Here is a 10,719-nt window from a genome sequence, read left to right as displayed (position 1 = left end):
TTATCTGGCCTTTAATCTTTGGGTTTTGGTAGTTTTTATATTCGTGAGTTTTTATTATGTTGTTCCATGCGTAACACTGTTTTGAGTACTTCTTGTAGCGCTGGTCTTGTCTTGGTGAATTCTCTGAGACTTTGTTTGTCTGAGAATGTCTTTATTTATCCTTCATAGATGAAGCTTAGTTTTGCAGGGAATAATATTCTAGGCTGGGCATTGTTTTGTTTCAGAAGAGTGAGAATGAGGCCCCAGTCTCTCCTTGATTTTGAAGTCTCATTAGAGAAGTCTGATGTTATTCAAATTGGCTTTCCCTTGTATGTTACTTGCTTCTTTTGTCTTACAGCTCTTAGAAGGGCCTCTGTAGTTGATACTTTGGTCAGTCTGATGACTGCATGTCATGAGGTCTTCCTGTTTGCATTGAATCTCCCAGGGGTCCTCTGAACTTCTTGAACTTGTATATCAAGATTTTGAGCAAGGCCTGGGAAATTTTCCTCTATTATATCTTCAAACAGCTTGTCCAACCGTGAGTATTGTCTTCTTCCCCTTCTGGTAAGCCTATGACCCTCACATTAGGTTTCTTCACATAATCCCACAGCTCTTGTAGGCTTTGCTCTTTTCTCTTGTTTCTCTGCTCTATTTCTGTGACTGATTTTTTTAATTGGAGGGTGTTATCTTCAAGCTCTGAGATTCTTTCTTCTGTTTGATCTACCCTGTTCTTGAGACTTTCCACTGTATTTTATAGTTCCCTGAATTGATTCTTCATTTCTTGGAGTTCGGTTAAACTTTTCTTCATTGTGTCTATTTCTTTAGTGAACTTTTGTTCTAGGTCCTGGAGGCTTTTTGTGGCTTCTTTGTGTTGGTTATTGAGTTGTTGTTGCAGTTGGGTGAGTGTTCTTATGATCCACATACGAAATCCCTCTTCTGTCATATTGGTTGCCTGATTTTGGTTGGTGTCCATTTCTAGGGGGCTGGTGCTCCTCTTTGGGGGTGTGTTTTCCGTTTGGTTCTTCATATTACCTGAGTTCCTTCGCTGATTTCTTCCCATGTTGATCAGTTGTTGTTTCTTTCCTTTAAGTTTTTGTTTGGGTATTCACACACCTTGTTTAGTTTCTGAGCCATTAGGTGGTGTCTGTGGGTGAGATTCGAGCACTCCTTGTATAGTGAGTTAGTAGGTGCCGTGAAAAGGCTGTGCAGGATGCCGTCCCTTTCAGTAGTTGGCGCTTGCTTGGAGGAACAGGCTATGCTGTTGATTTTGTGTCCTGTTATCAGCTCTTGTTCTGAACAGAGCTGGGATGAGTAAACCTGCCCTCAGGCACCACCAATGACCTTAGCAGGGGTCAAAGTTCTGTTCTCTGCTTCCAGGAAAAGCTGTCAGGGCAGGGCTGGAATGGTCCCGCTCAGCCAGAAAGTCTGGGTGTGGGGGTGGGGCTGTCTGAGACCCACAGTCTGCAGCAGGCCTCGCTTCTTTCCACCCTCCCCAGCTCCGCAGCTACTCCTCGGCCTCTGCCAGCAGGCCAGACCACACACCACCAGGCCTCCCCAGACTGTGATGCCGGCGGGGAGGTTCCCTCGCAGGAATGCCACCTGGGCTGGGCATACGGCCTCCTTTTGAAAGGAGGGTTGCCCTCTAGGACGCTTATGTGCCCCTGAAGACACACACATCTCAGTAGGCTGTTCACATATATCCCTTCTGTGCCCCGGGCAATGCTAGACCTTGGTGCACTGGATCTGGTCTGCAGGTCGGACCTCTGGGTCCTCAAACTGTATCCCCACTAGGGAGAGGAGTTCCGGTCCCAATTTACCCACAGGGAGCCCAACCTGGGTCTATGTCTCTCAGCCTCTGAGTCTGCACTGTTCTCCTGGAAACTCTGTGCCAGCAGCACCTGGGAGGGCTGGCGGGTAGGGAGCTCACAGTCTGAGTTCCCCTTAGTCAGCTGTAGGGTCCCAAAAGGGAAGGTCCCGTTCCCTGGAGGTGCCTCTGGCTGGTGGCTGTATAGTCTCTCTGGGCAGCAGTAGGTAGGTTTGGTGGAGGGGAGGAGGAGGCAATATGGCACCTACCGCGCGCCTCGTTTCTGTGCACATGGAGGTGGCCCGAGGGAGTTGGGAGCCTGTTGCCGTGTCCGCTATAGGCTCACCGCTAGCTGGCGGTGGCCGTCTCTTGGCTGGTGTCCGCAGGTCTCTCCACCCGCTGGGGAGCCCATCAGCAGTACCAGATGCAGGGGAGGGGAAATGGCAAATCCACCTACCCTTGCCACTGGTCTCCGGGCTGCTCCAGTGGTCTCAGCTTCCAGTTCTCCTCCTCAGCCTCCTCCCGTGGAGTCTCCCGGGGTCTCAGGTACCCCTCCTTCTGGCCCTCGTCTGCTGTATGCTCGTCTTCTTGCTTCTTTTTTCTAATTTCTGCTAGAATCTTTCTTTTCTGCGGAGACACTCTGTCTGGCGGTGTTTCTCGTCTGCCATCTTGATCCACACCCCCCATACCTGGTGTTTTTGGGAATTTTTTTAACTGGATTATTTTTTTTTTTTCCTACTGAGTTGTCTGAACTCCTTATATATTTTAATGATTAATCCTTTGTTACATGGGTAGCTTGCAAATATTTTCTCCTATTCTGCAGGTTATCTCTTTACTTGGTTGATTGCTTTCTTTGCTGTGTAGAAGCTTTTTAGATTGATGTGGGTGCATTTGGCCATTTTTGCTTTGGTTATCTGTGCTTTGGAAGTATTACTCAAGAAATCATTGTGCAAATCAATGTTCTGGAGAGTTTCCTCAATGTTTTCTTTTAGTAGTTTTATATTTTCAAGTCTTAGGCTTAAGTCTCCAATAATTTTGATTTGATTTTTTATATAGTGAGAGATATGGATACAGTTTCATTTTTCTATATATAAATATCCAGTTTTCCTAGTACCATTTATTGAAGAGGCTATCCTTTCCCCAATGTATGTTCTTAACACCTTGGTCAAAAATGAGTTCACTATAAATATGTGGATTTATTTCTCAGTTCTATATCCTATTCCATTGATCTATGTGTCTGGTTTTATGCCAGCATCATGTTGTATTGGTTACTATAGCTCTGTAGTATAATTTGAAGTCAGGTAATGTGATTCCTTCAGTTTTGTTATTTTGCTCAGAATTGATTTGGCTATTCTGGGACTTTTGTGGTTACATGTAAATGTTAAAATTATTTTTTTCTATTTCTGTGAAAAATGTCAATGGTATTTTGATGGGGATTGCATTGAATCTGGAGATTTCTTTGAGTAGTATGGAAATTTGAACTATATTGATTTTTCCAATCCTTAAGCATGCAATATCTATTTTTTTATGTTCTCTCCAATTTCTTTCATCTGTGTTTTATAGTTTTTATTGTAGAGATCCTTCACTTCTTTGATTAAGTCTATTCCTGGGTATTTTATTTTCTTTGTTGCTATTGTAAATAGGATTACTTTCTTGGTTTCCTTTTCAGATAATTTGCTGTTGGCTTATAGAAATGGTACTGATATTTGTATGTTGATTTTGTATACTGCAACTTTATTGAATTTGTTTATCAGTTCTAATTTTTTTTGTGGAGTCTTTAGGTTTCTCCAAATATAAGATTATATCAAGTGCAAACAAGGATAATTTGACTTCTTCCTTTACAATTTGGATGCCCTTTATTTCTTTCTTTTGTCTGATTGTTTGAGGTAGAACTTCTAATACTATGTTGAATAACAAAGGTGAAATTGGTTATCCTTGTCTTGCTGTAAATCTTACAGGAAAGGCTTTTAGCTTTTCCCCATTCGGTATTATACTAGCTGTGGGTCTGTGATATATAGTTTTTATCATGTTGAGGTAAGTTCCTTCAATGCCCAGATTTTTGAGAATTTTTATCATGAAGGGATGTTGAAGGCAAGTATAGTTCAATGTACACAAAGCAATCAATAATGTTTTTTCATCAATTTAAATTATCATATGATTTTTGTCCTGAGATGAATCCCACTTGATCATGACTAATAATCTTTTTAATGTGTTATTGAATTCAGTTTGCTATTATTTTGTTGAGGATTTTTACATCTATGTTCATCTGAGATATTGGACAATAATTTTCTTTTTTATTGTATCTTTCTCTGGTTTTGATATCTGGTGGTTATAAGACTTGTAGAATGAGTTTGGGAGTATTCTCTCATTCTTAATTTTTCAGAATAGTTTGATTAGGATTGGTATTAGTTCTTTAAATATTTGGTAGAATTTAGCAGTGAAGCTAACAGGTCCTGAGAAAATTTTATGAGAAGCTTGTTGTTAATCCTTCTACCACATTACTTGTTATTGGTTTAGCCAAGTTTTATATTTCTTTGTCTTTTAATCTTGGTAGGGAGTATATGTCTAAACATTTATTCATTTCTTCTAGGTTTTCATATTTATTGGTATGTAATTTCTCCTAGTAGTCGCTAATGATTCTTTGGATTTCTGCAGTAATGTCTCCTTTTTAATCTCTGATTTTATTTATCTGGGTTTTCTCTATCGTTTTATTTTATTTTTTTTTAGTTTGGCAAAGACTTTGAAAATTTTGTTTATCTTTTCAAAAAACCAACTATTAATTTCATTGCTCTTTTGTATTGTTTTCTTTTGGTTTCAATTTCATTTATATCTGCCTGATCTTTATTATTTGTTTTCTTCTACTAATTTTGTACTTTTATTTTTTGCTCTTACTTTTCTAGTTATTTAAGATGCATAATTTGGTTGTTTATTTGAAGTTTTTATACTTTTTTGATGTAGTTACTCATTGCTATAAACTTTCCTCTTAGAACTTCAGTGTATCTCATAGGTTTTGGTATGTTGTTTTCATTTTCATTGGTTCAATAACTTTTTAAATTTCCTTCTCAATCTCTTCATTAACACATTGGTCATTCAAGAGTATGTTGTTTAATTTCCATGTGTTTGTAGACTTTCCAAAGTTTTTCTTATTATTGATTTCTCATTTTATTCCATTGTGCTCAGAAAAAAATGCTTGATATGATTTTAGTTCCCTTCAATTTCTTAAGATTTGTTTTATGGCCTAATACATGGTCCATCCTTGAGAATTATCCATGTGCTGAGGAGAAGAATGTGTATTCTGCTGCTGTTGGATGAAACATTCTATAAGTATCTATTGGGTCCATTTGTTCTATTGTGTAGATTAAGTCTGATGTCTCTTTGTCGATTTTCTGTGTGGATAATCTGTTCAGTGCTGAAAGTAGGTTGTTGAGTTCTCCAACTATTATTGTGTTGGAACCTATCACTCTCTTTAGCTTTAATAATACTTGCTTTATATATCTAGGTGCTCCAGTGTTGGGTGCATATATATTTAGAATTGTTATATTTTCTTGTTGACCTGGTCCCTTTAACATTATATAATGACCTTCCTTTCTCCTTTGACAATTTTTGTGTTGAAATCTATTTTATCTTTTAGAAGTATAGCTACTCCTGCTCTTATTTGGTTTCTATTTGCATGGAATATATTTTCCATCCCTTTATTTTCAATCTATGTGTATCTTTATCAGTGAAGTGAGTTTCTTATAAACTGCATATATTTAGATCTTGTTTTTTAATTCTTTTTTTTTTTTTGTTTTTTAATTCATTCAACTGCACTGTGTCTTTTAATTGGGTAGCATTGTCCATTAACATTCAAAGTTATTATTGGTGGGTAAGGATTTACTATTGCTATGTTGTTATTTGATTACTGGTTATTTTATGGTCCTCTGTTTCTTCCTTCCTTCCTATCTTTCTTTGTGTAAAGCTAATTTTCTCTGGTAGTGTGTTTTAATTTCTTGCTTTTCATTTTTTGTGTATCTGTTGTAGATTTTTTGATTTGAGTTTACCATGAGACTAGCAAAAAATATTTAATAACCAATGATTTTAATCTGATGATAACTCTGCTTACAAAAACAAAGAAACAAGCAAAGCAAAAGTTAAAAGAAACTACACTTTTGCCCCAGCCTTTTGATTTTTGTCATTTCCATTTATATCTTTTTATACCCTCTATCTCTTAAAAAGTTGTCTTAGTTATTATTTTTTTGAGACAAGGTTTCACTCTGTCACCTGGGCTAGAGTATAATGGTGTCATCATGGCTTACTGATACCTCAAGCTCTTATGCTCAAGCAATCCTCCTGCCTCTAGGTTTGGAAAGTTCTCTGTTATTATTTATTTGAAAACTTTCTACAGCCAATCTGTCTCTCTACCTCCACTATAAGGCCATTAACTCTTAGATTTGCCATTGTGAGAATATTTTCTAGATCTTGTATATGTGCTTCATTTTTAAATCTTTTTTTTCTTTTTTCTCTTCTGTGTATTTTCAAAAAGCCTGTCTTCATGCTCACTAATTCATCTTCTTCATCAGTTCTTCTGTTGAGAGACTCTGTTGCATCTTTCAGTTTGTCACTTTAACTTTTTAGCTCCATAATTTCTTCTTAATTTTTTTCATTATATCAATCTCTTTGTTAAATTCCTTTGTTAGTATTCTGAATTCTTTCTCTGTGTTATCTGGAAGTTCACTGAGCTTCTTCAGAACAACTATTTTGAATTCTCTCATGTGTGACTCAAAGGTCACATATCTTGGTCACTAGTGTCTTTGCCACTAGTGTCTTATTTAGCTTGTTTGGTGAGGTCGTTTTTCCTAGATGTCCTAGCAATGTCCTTGATGCTTGTGGATGTTCACTGATGTCTGGGCATTGAAGAATAAGGTTTTTATTCTAATCTTACAGTCTGGGATTGTATTTACCCATTCTTCTTTCCACGTATTCAAAGGGAATTGAATGCTATAATCTGTCAGCTAACTGAAACCAAATCAGCAATAGGGGGTGCTCCAAACCCAGTATTGCTTCAACTCTTGCAAAATCTGGTGATACTGCCTTGATGGACTTGGGTAAGTGATGGGAGAATTTCCTGGATTACCAGGCAATGTCTCTCATTCTCTTTCATCACTTTTCCTCAAACAGAAGGACTCGTATCTCCATGCTGGGCTTCCTGGAGTTGGGGGAGGAGTGACATGAGCACTGCGCCATGGCCACAACAGTTATACTGTATCCAGTAACACCTAAAGCCAGCACAATCTCTCCCAAGGCCGGTGGCAACTACTGCTTGGCTCCCATTGATGTTTATTCAAGACCCCAGGGTTCTCTAGTCAGCCTGTAGTGAATCCTCTTAGGACTGATTCCTTCCCTTCAGGGCAGCAAGATCCCTTCTTGCCCAGCATGAGTCTAGAAATGCCCTCTAGGATCTATGCCCTTGAATCAGGAGCTTCAAGAATCTTCTTCATACTTCATTTTACTATGGCTGTGCCTGCACTCAAGTTGCAAGACAAAAACTTTAATATTCTCCCCTTTCATTTCTCCAGCTGGAAGGATTCTCTCCTGGAGCTTCACTGCTTGGAGTTGGGGGAACGGTGATGCAGGCACTTCTTTGGCTGCCACAGATGGTGTCTCACTGGGTCATATGTGCCCCAAGTCCACTGGCTCTGAGCCCAGCACAACAGCAGGACTTGCTCAAAGACTGAAGTTTTTGTGGCCTGACTCCCTTTCAAATTTATTCTGAGCCCCAGGCTGCTTTCATCAGCTGGTGGTAGAACTAGCTAGAACTCAGGTTCCTTCTGCCAGGATGGAGGATTCCCCTCTGGCCAGGGCTGGGCTAAATGCTCCCTTCATGAGTACCAGCAGAATTTTTCACTGTGTTATGTTTCCCTGTGACAGGGTGTGTATAAAATGCAAGACTGTCTTTCCTACCCTCTTCTGTGATTTTTTTCCTTGATATACTGTTAAAACCTAGTACTGTGGTCGCTAACTTGATTTTTGGTTCTTAGGAAGGTGCTTGCTTGCATAGATAGCTATTCAATTTGGTATTGCTGCCAGGGGGATTATCACTGGAGGGTTCTATTTGGCCATCTTTCTCTGCCTCAGTTTCACATATAACTTTTAAGATATGTGGTATAGTAGCTTGGGTTCCCAGGGGAAACCAACTATGAAATGTAGATTAGAATGCAAGAAGTTTATTAGAGAATGCTCTCTGTATGAATACAGAGGAGGAAAGAAAGAAAGCAGGATTAGCCAGAGGGAGAGTTTGACTCTGATGCAGTCCCAACAAAGTCCTCAGTTGACTCAATGAGAATTTTTCAAACTGAGATGACTGTCTTCAAAATTGCCTTAAAATGGGACAAGAATATCAGGCCGTTTAACATTTTTTGTTGTTCTTGTTAAATTTGTTTAAGCCCACATGAATCAGTATTAGGTGTCAGAACCCCTGGAGAAGGGAGTGAAACAGCTTTCTACAACTTGGGAGAAATTCCCTTAAAGGACTGTAACAGGAGAGAATTGTGTGATAACACTTCCAACCACTGGAGAAAATATTAATAAATTTTTCATTTGTGATGAGAAATCTGGGTAGTGCATTACGGTATCACCTACAATTATCATCCGAAAATTTTCTAAAATTTTAATGTTGTCTTTAAGGAACATGTGCTTTTTCTAGTAGAAGTCCTTGAAATATAAACATTTAAAATTATATATGAATTCTAAGGCCGGGCGCAGTGGCTCACGCCTGTAATCCTAGCTCTCTGGGAGGCCGAGGCGGGTGGATCATTGCAGCTCAGAAGTTCAAGACCAGCCTGAGCAAGAGTGAGACCCCGTCTCTACTAAAAATAAAAAAATAAAAAATAAAAAAAAAAAAACGTTAATTGGCCAACTGAAAATGGAAAAAAAAAATAAAGGAATAAAAAAAAATTAAAAAAAATAATAAAAAAAATAAAATTATATATGAATTCTAGATGTAGCGGACAAGGAGCGCGGCAATTGCCGCCAAGCCGCGCGGGCAGATGCGGTCCTGGGTCCCCTGCGGCCGCTGCCCAGGCCGCCAACACCGGTCGCGCTGGTACCTGGGCGAGCCAGGCACGGGACCGGGACCAGGCAGCTGCGAAGTAGCCCTTGGAGAAGTGGCGTCTGAAGAACCGATGGCTGCAGGCCCAGGAGGCCACCTGCTCCGGGGAGCCACCAGAGCTGGCGCTTCTGCAGCCGCCGCCGCCGCAGCCACCGACTACCGCAACCCTGACGTGCTTGGACCTGGGCAAGCAGTAGGAGCGCTGGGAGCTGTTCCAGAAGTGGTAGAGGCTCACTTCCGAAGGCACTGCCAAGCTCCTGCTGGACACCTTTGATTAGCAGGGCCTGGTAAAGCATACAGGAAGCTGCCACTGTGGAGCAGTTCATTTTGAAGTTTGGGCTCCAGAACACTTGCACATCTTTGACTACAACTGCAGCATTTTCAAGAAGCAGCAGAATAGACACTTCATTGTTCCAGCTTCAGTCTTCAAGCTCCTGAAGGGAGCCAAGAATATAACCACTTACACGTTCAATAACACACAAAGCCCAGCACACCTTTTGCAAGAGATGTGGTGTTCAGAGTTTCTACACTCCCCGCTCAATCCATGGAGGCTTTGGAATTACACCCCCCCCCAACTTCCTGGATGAGGGCACCTTGGGGAGTGTGGTCACTGAGGAATTCAATGGCAGCGATTAGGAGAAGGACATGAAGGACCATCAAGAATACATCTAAAGATTCAGCTTCTCCCTGTGCCTTCCTGAAAAGGAGGAATGATTGGGGCCAGCAGCCGTGCCATCCCTGCCACCTTGATCTGTGCAGTTTGTTCCAGCTACCAGTTTCTTTAGGCAGCTCTTTGTCTTTCCTTAGCCCACATTTTGATGTAGGCTAGTTGATATCCTTCCTTCTCTTCCCAACTTTTGTGTGATCTTACAGGGAAAAATAAATAAATATTTTTAAAATAAAAAAGCAATTATATGTGAATTCCAATGTGATCAGTTTCTTCCATTTTTAAATTCATATGAAGATTGTGAACACTTAGAAAAAAACATTAACAATCAAGTATCTATTTGAAAAGAAAAAAATACTTCACTTAAAATTTCACCAAATTATGCTTTTTCTTTTGAGGCTTCTTACACAATAACATCACTCAAATTATATTAATTAATTGAAAATTATTTACACTGAATGATATAATTAGCCTAACACATTCCATAAAAATGTGATTTTTTTGTGAATCATTAAAACCAGATAGAAGATTTAAAATAGAATCATGACTATACTCTAAACAAGATTAATAATTTCTTTAAAAGTTAGACTTGATTTGTCTTACATGTATCCGTTCCTTTCTGAAAATTGTAATGATGTTCTTAAGCTTCTGACTCAAAGATTTAAAGTCTTTAGAATTTTTACATAGTCTCTTAATCCTTTGTCTTTAGTAAACCCAGTTAAAGATTAGGAAATTTAAAAACTGGATTGATCACTAGACTAATGAAGACTATTTTGCATAGAACCTTCAGATATGAAAATAAGCATAACTTATGTGGTCAGAGTTATCATGGGATAAAGAGGCAAGATTTTCCATGGGAAGTGTGCACAGACTAAAAAGGTGAAAGCACAGAACAGAAACTTGCAAACTGGACGTGAAAAAATAGTGGTGATGGGGGTAAATACAGGGATTGGAAAGAATTTTTGTCGAGGAAATAGCTCTTCAACTTAATTCTTGAGTCTTTTACTTTATCTCCCCTCAACTTTGTTGAGATATAATTGACCAATAAATATTGTAGGGGCGGAGCAAGATGGCAGACGAATAACACCGCCAGACAGAGTGTCTCTGCAGAAAAGACAGATTCTAGCAGAAATTAGAGGAAAGAAGCAAGAAGACGACCATACAGCGGACAAGGGCCGGAAG

General features: G+C 39.4%; 1 pseudogene; it reads left to right on the top strand.

Annotated features, from left to right (window-relative positions):
* Window positions 1–7,004: 7,004 nt before the first annotated feature.
* LOC105856718 (centromere protein V-like) lies at window positions 7,005–9,542 on the top strand (annotated as a pseudogene).
* The last annotated feature ends 1,177 nt before the right edge of the window (window positions 9,543–10,719 follow it).

Source organism: Microcebus murinus, chromosome X (genome assembly GCF_040939455.1).
Source record: "Microcebus murinus isolate Inina chromosome X, M.murinus_Inina_mat1.0, whole genome shotgun sequence".
Lineage (NCBI taxonomy): Eukaryota > Metazoa > Chordata > Mammalia > Primates > Cheirogaleidae > Microcebus > Microcebus murinus.
This window is presented reverse-complemented; position numbering and strand designations above follow the sequence as displayed.